Genomic DNA, 6,356 nt, shown 5'->3' on the forward strand with positions numbered 1-6,356 from the left:
AACAGTTTTTGTATCTTTGAAGGTCTTATTGATGATAAGAGGAGGTTTAGGTGCAGAAGAGGTGTACCTTTGCCTTACCTGAGGACTCTGGAGTGTGGAGTGGGGGGCTTTATGACCTGAGGCCTGTCATAAAGCTGTTCCCAAACAGAAAGCCCCCCACTCCACACTCCAGAGTCCTCAGGTAAGGCAAAGGTACACCTCTTCTGCACCTAAACCTCCTCTTATCATCAATAAGACCTTCAAAGATACAAAAACTGTTTTGCAGTTAACCAAGCTACGAGATTAACGTAGAGCGCTTGTTTCTTCTGTTGATGATTTTGCAGGACATAAGAGAAGCAAACCCATCCCTAAATTCCGCCCTGGTCTTGTTCCTCACATCCTTGGCAGGCCTCATGCACCTAGAGCTTATACACCACCTTGGATGAAGAAGACATTCTCTCAGAAGCATTCAACGCCATGTTCTGATCCACCTGATGCATGAGTTCCAGCACAGTCAAACTAATGACTGAAAACAAGTGCTTAGTGGGAGGCAACCCACTGGTAGGTTTTTCTTTTTCTTTTGATTTTAAATTATACTTATTTTAATTTTCTTTTGCCAATCTTAGGCTTGATAATACTGGGGACAATGTTGTTTAAGTCTGGGGAAGGTTATCTACTAACTACGTTTTTGTTTTTGAGTTTCAGTTGTGTCAGTCAAAACCATAAAGTTTGAGTCAAAATTTTCAAAATTTTTCTTTTTGTCTTTGGGAATTATGATCTTGACTAATGATTTCTCTTATTTAGCTAACACTCTAATGATTATTTGTTTATGCTTGATCTCAGAACTGAAGCTTAGAAAGACTATGAGCTTTATTTACAATCCTGAAAGCCCTTATTCAATGGATATCTGATTGATCTAACGTTGTCTCAACTTTTATCAGGATTTTAATTGGACTTAATTCTCTTGCCTAGGGAGTTGGAAATCAGTGGACTACACTTCTTCTTCGGACCATACAAGACAGTGCAAATTTTTCGAAGTATGTCTCCCCTCTCTCTTCCCTTCAGTGCTTTAAAACAAAAAAGAGAAAGATCAGAAAAAAGAGAATAAAAGATGAGATAATTTTGATCAGTTTAGAAGGGTAGGTAAATTACTTGTGACCTCATTATTCTACTCTTGATTCAGATGATCACACAAAGCTTGGAAGCGAGGGGTAGGTAAATTACCGATGACCCCAGTATTCGCTTACACCTTTGATTTAAAAATAAAAAAGAAAATCAGGGAGAAATCAACCCCTTGGAAGTGAGAAAAGGGAGATGAAAGGAGATGTATGAAGAATTTCTTGGCCTGAAAATAGTCCATATGCCATTGATCGATGTTCCCTTGGTAAGAATTCACCTTATTGTGCTTTAATATTGACTAATGAGATGACAATGGAGATTTCAGAGATTCCAAAGGATTGTGGGATTTGAGTAAGGAAAGTTGATGCTTATCATGGTTAAGTTTAAGAAGTAAGTTCTTGAGTCAGGTAAATGAAGAGTGCGAATAAGAATCATCATGTGGTTGAGTGAGTTTCCTGTTTTCAAACCTCTTTCACAAGTCTAAGCTTATGTTTTGCTAGAGAGCAAGCAAAGGCTAAGTCTGGGGGAGTTGATATATCATGGTTTTTGTGGTTTTTAACCATGATATAAGGAGTCTTTTAGAGTATTTTGATTTGTTTTGTATGATGTTTTGAGTCTTTTCAGGTTTTATAGAATTTTGGCATGAAAGGAACAAAATGGAGCAATTATAGGGATTTTGGAGTAATTCAGCTGAGGAAGAGAACTTGGAGCCGATCAGAAGTGATGGGGTCGATCGACACCACCCTTGGTGTCGGTGACACCCCTGTTTGCCAAATAAAGACCCAAGTTTTGGAAGTTTTACAAATCTGCCCCAAAGTTTTCCATATTTGCATCATTAGTCCCTGGACGTGTTTTAGGATTATAAATAGGTTTTCTAGGTCATTGTTTAGACCTAAGCTTTATTTTCTGCCACCATTTGAGAGAGAGCCCCTGAGAGATTTTTAGAGAGCTTTTGGAGAGAAGAATCAAGATTCCTTCATAGAAGATTTATAACTCCTTTTCTTCTTCTTTTAATCTCTTAATGCAATTTATTCAGTTATTGATTTGTGTTCTTATAATGATGTATGAGTAGTTTTCTTGTTAGGTTCAGGGTTTTTCACAGAGATTTTATGATTTGTTAGATCTGTTTATTTAGGATTTATTATTTTTCTAGATCTTCATCATAGGTTGTTCTTCATTATTAATCCTTGATTGGCCATCTAGAATTAATAACCTAGGAAAATAAATTGATATGAGAATATAATTGATTTTCCTGATAAAACCTTTTGATGAACAAAATTACTTTATGCAAAGATATTTGATTTAGTAATTTTGTGAACAAACTAAACTTGTTTTTAAAGCTGATTTTTAACCTTGAAATTTACAAAGAGATTTGGATTTTCTGGTTTTAAATTTAGAAAATATTTGCAGTGAGAACTGATTTATTTTACAGAAGATTTTAGAGTTCTAGATCTGATCTTTAATTGCTTGAATCCTAATTTATTGATTGATTTAATATTTCATAATTTCCTGAGAAATTTCCTATGCCTAGCTTTTTGATCCTTGAATTTTCACAGCTTTTATTTAATATTTTGCATTGCTTTTCTTTATTTAAATTAACCTGTTTAGCTTAATTATAAAACTCTATAATTTATTGTGTAGACTTGAGTTCTTGTGGAATTCGACCCCTAAGTACTGCAGTGATCTCTTAAGTTGAGAGAGTAGCTCTAGGGATTAATTTGAGCATATCAGAATGCTTTGTCGCTTGAGGATGTCTAGTGGAGTTGCCATAGGGTGTAGAATGTTCTTGGAAAAATCAAAACCGAAAACAACGCTGAGACAACTTGAGTTATGGATCCAAGCACCATAGACGCTCAAGCGATAGGGTTCAAATGGCAGGACCAAAAGGATTACTATTACTAGGGTTCTCAGAAGGAGCGAGTGACGCCAAAGCAACATTGATGAATTACTTCTCAAATAGAAACTATAGAGAGCGTAATCTAGATCACACCATTGGCTAAGTATTGACATCNGTTGAGAGAGTAGCTCTAGGGATTAATTTGAGCATATCAGAATGCTTTGTCGCTTGAGGATGTCTAGTGGAGTTGCCATAGGGTGTAGAATGTTCTTGGAAAAATCAAAACCGAAAACAACGCTGAGACAACTTGAGTTATGGATCCAAGCACCATAGACGCTCAAGCGATAGGGTTCAAATGGCAGGACCAAAAGGATTACTATTACTAGGGTTCTCAGAAGGAGCGAGTGACGCCAAAGCAACATTGATGAATTACTTCTCAAATAGAAACTATAGAGAGCGTAATCTAGATCACACCATTGGCTAAGTATTGACATCAACACAACTACACAAGCTGTAAAGTAGCGTACCTGGATTGAAATATCTTTAGGGTTGGAGCCACCATTGTATGGACATTTTCCAGGAGAAAGATATATTGAACTTGATTAAATACAGTGATCACAGGATATGGAGGCAGAGGAGTGAGGAAGATTTGGTAACCAGTGCTCTGTGGAGGCATGTTCATAATGTCGTTCTTCCTCACTCCGCAGAAGTAATTAGAGACCAGAAGCAAAGTTCTCGAGAGCCTAGAGCTTAGATGGAGAGTGATCGTCAATGGATTGCTTTGGACCAAGGATTGTAGATGGCATTCACGGACCTCGATCAGATCTAAGGAGATGAGATTTAGAAGATGTCTACTCGATCTCATCTATGTCAGCAAAATACACTTATATTTTTGGTTATACTTTTTAGTGAACTCTACAATTATGATGGAGTGAGATTAGGATGTATGACATTTCGAGAAATAATTGTCGGAATCATGGGAATGAGGATAAAACAATAGGAAAAATCATGTGGTGATCTATAGGATTTGTAAACAATTCTTTTAAGCCTCCCGACGTAATGCACTAACCATCGGATAAAGATAGACTCACGGGCCTAAAAAGAATGTGAAGTCTATTAAAAAACATAGTGGTCTGGCATTACATTTGGTATCAAAACTAAATCTATATAAGTGTGGAGTCCAAAAAGTGTATATTATTACTGTCAAGGATAATGATCTTGATACGCAACAAAAATTTTGTGATCTTCATACAAAAGTTTTATATTTTCCGCTAGTTTTGTAGCGGAAAGTAATGTTATTTATGAGATTCACGCCCTTGATTGTGCAATGAATCATTGTTATTTCAATGAAGTAAGAAATGTACAGTGTAGAAAGACAAATATGCCCATTCATTATTTCATTCTTTTTCGACTAATTTTGTGTGTTAATAACATTATTTCAACTCTGGACCGACCAAGATGGGTTCAAGTTTCATTTTTATGTGCTTACGATCATCGAATAATTCTATGGCAGACATAAAGTGTAGTTGGTACTCAGTCAAAAGATGGAAAAGGGCTGAAAAGGAACAGCAATCTTCATACACTAGCGAGTAGCGAGGCCACAACAAACCTTGATTTTTCTAATATATATATATATATATATGACATTTTCCTTATACACAAAAGTGGTGAGTTAGAATTTTGTTACCGGAGTGAAAATGTAGTTTACAAGTATACTCTAGAAATCACTGGTACTTATACTAAAAATGTTTTTAAAGATTCAATGGCACTAACTATTTTCTTTGGTCCAACCGATATATCATATATGAAATGGTTCTTATTGTTTAATTAACATTTACTAGTCCTCCTAATGGATCACCAAAAATTAAATTTAACGGTAACATTTTGATAGCACGAGAGAGCAGTGGGAATTGGCGGCAGAAATACAAAAAACAAAAATTACAGATTTTTTTGGTGTTATGTGTTGTCCATAATTCTATTAAAATCATGATTGAATAATAGTTTAATATGAAGATTCTAATAAAAGCAAATAATCTGGTTTGACTCACTGATGCAATGAACCATCATACTGATTAAAAGAAAAATAAAAACATCATACTGATTGCTTCACTGTAATTTCTTTTTTTTACGATCAAACCCCATATATTAAGTTATCGGAAATGACTCTCTTCGAGAGAGATCCAATTAGGTACCGACGAGCTTACATGGGAAAAACAGAAACATCGTGCTCTTGCACATTTCGCAAGTTTATCGGCACGGATATTATCCTCTCGGGAAATATATCTAATACTAAAATTAGCAAATATATCTTTAAAATGAATAAAATCCTTCAATTCTGATGAAAAGGTCGGTCAATCCTCAATATTAGACTTCATCCTTAAGAGATCTGAACAATCCGTAGCAAAAATTGCTTCACTGTAAATTGAAGTGAAAAATATATAACGCTAAAACTTTGAACCGACTGGGCTCTATTTTCATTTTAATGTGCTTACGGACATTAAGAATCATGTGGTAGAAAACAAAAAGTGCAGTTGGTGGTCGTCAAAATATAGAGAAAGGTTTGAAAAATAAATAGTACAGACGTTAGTGATTAGTGGCATTTTTTCAACAGTTGAGGTCACAACAAACCTAGAACTCTTTCAACAAATTGCATTTTTCCGCTTCGTTTGAGTGGGTTTTTGTACACCAAACGAGATTCCCACTGACTATATATTCAAAATCTATAAATCCATTCTTAGTTATCATATATCTAAATTTTTTATGTTATAATAAGTTTTATTGGGCCGATTGATTTCCCAAACCTTCACTTTTCAATTTCATCATCGTTTCTTAATTAGACTTTTCTGATCCAACTTGAGCGATGAGTCCTAGTCGCAACCATGTTTCATAGCTTCTTCATTCTTGTCTCTATACTAATATCCAAATTGTTTATTTTAGAGTGTATTCATCAATTAACTATATATGTAACAAAAGTGAAGACCAAAGCTTTACACAACACGAAGAGAGTCTGATATGCTCAAATTAAACCCTAGAGCTACTCTCTCAAATTAAGAGATCAATGCAGTACTTAGGGGTCAAATTCCACAAGGACTCAAGACTACACAATAAATTATAGAGTTTTTCAATTATGCTAAACAGATTAAATTGAATTAAAAATAGCAATGCAAAATATTAAATAAAGCTTGTTGTAAATTCAGAAGATCAAAAAGCTAGGCCTAGGGAATTTCTCAGGAAATTATGAAATATTAAATCAATCAATAAATTAGGATTCAAACAATTAAGAACAGATCTAGAACTCTAAACACTTTTGTAAATTAAATCAGTTCTCACTGCAAATAATATCTAAATTTAAAACCAGAAAATCCAAATCTCTTTGTAAAATTCTAGGTTAAAAATCAGCAATAAAATCAGGTTTAGATTG

This window comes from Camelina sativa, chromosome 5, assembly GCF_000633955.1.
Source record: "Camelina sativa cultivar DH55 chromosome 5, Cs, whole genome shotgun sequence".
Lineage (NCBI taxonomy): Eukaryota > Viridiplantae > Streptophyta > Magnoliopsida > Brassicales > Brassicaceae > Camelina > Camelina sativa.